The following is a 1,397-nucleotide window of genomic DNA, read 5'->3' as shown; positions in this document are numbered from 1 at the left end:
AAATAATCAAAATATCCAAAATCCCACTTTGTGGCCTCGGTGCATATTTATGAGTTCCAAGGAGAAATCAAGGGGAAATCCTAAAAACTTCCCAGATGTCCACAAGATTGAAGTACATGGATTCCACAGAGGTCATCAAATCCCTGTGGTCAGCAACAGTCTCGAGAAAGCAATCTATAGTCTTCAAACGGGATGACCACACTCATGCTGCCACAGTGAGTGTGAACAGAGAAAGAGTCCATTTTGTGCTTTCCGCAACTGAATTTTCCCACATGTCATTTTCCTACATACCAAGAACATGACATCCTTATGTAAATCATTGGTTTAGGAAAGCTCTTGAAGATATTCTCTTTTACTTCATTTGTTTGATGGATAAGAGTAAAACACGTAGAAGAGGACAGAAAACAACATTAATGTCAATAGTTTGGGGCCGGTTTTGTCAGGACATTGGGATTGTTCTCTGACATGTGGCTCAGAGTCTCTGACAGCCCTGCTGTCCGCTTCAGTTGACGGTGGGCACCTGGTTCAGGCTATATTCTTTGGCCTTCAGTCTCAGGTTGGCGATACTGTTGGCCATATTCATGCCTTGGGCTGTGTTGTTGGCCGCGCGATGATGGAGAATAAGTTGCCATGGCACTGCAAGGAAAGGGTTAAGTTGTCAGGATGAGATTCACACTTTTTATTATTAATAAATTATTCAATAATATTAACATTTCGGAAAAGCATGCTCTGTCTCTGTTCATCTTTATTTATTTGAGCAAAAATGGTCAAAACTTCATTCGTATGGACAGCATTTGTGGCACAATATTTTGATTTCAAGAAAATAATTTAATATCTTTTAATCATTTTGACTCCCTCAGTCAAGAAAATACAGAAATGTATGGTGGTATTTTGATTAAAACACTTTCATGAAATTTTCCCTAAAATGCTTTAGCTTCTCAAATGTATGGTTATGAATCACTGATGTCATTTCTGCGGTGGATTTTGCGCAATTTTGATCCATGTAAATAGTGTTCTGTAGATATTTGCCTAGATTTATATATACGCTTTTATCCAAAGCTACTTGCATTATAAATATTTGTGTAGCACTTTACAATAAGGTCCCATTTGTTAATATTTGTTAATGCACTAACTAAGTAACTATTCATTTATTAATACATTTATTATTTTTTGTTATCGTTAGTTCAACCGTTCATTATAGTGCATGTCAATAAAATAATTAACAGATGCCGCTTTTGTTTTTGAATAATAAATTAACTAGCATTAATTAATGCATTTAAATAATTTTTCATTGCTCATTCTTGTTAACTAATGTTAATAAATGGAACTTTCTCGTAAACTGTACCAATTATTGTATAGATTTTTAATTCCTATGAAGTCAGAAGTCACATTTGTAA

At 34.9% G+C, this 1,397-nt stretch overlaps 1 pseudogene; it reads right to left on the bottom strand.

Annotated features, from left to right (window-relative positions):
• Window positions 1-530: 530 nt before the first annotated feature.
• The window catches only part of LOC113040421 (kinesin-like protein KIF1A), a 6,354-nt pseudogene continuing 5,487 nt past the window's right edge, over window positions 531-1,397 (bottom strand).

This window comes from Carassius auratus, chromosome 2 (assembly GCF_003368295.1).
Source record: "Carassius auratus strain Wakin chromosome 2, ASM336829v1, whole genome shotgun sequence".
Taxonomy (NCBI): domain Eukaryota; kingdom Metazoa; phylum Chordata; class Actinopteri; order Cypriniformes; family Cyprinidae; genus Carassius; species Carassius auratus.
This window is presented reverse-complemented; position numbering and strand designations above follow the sequence as displayed.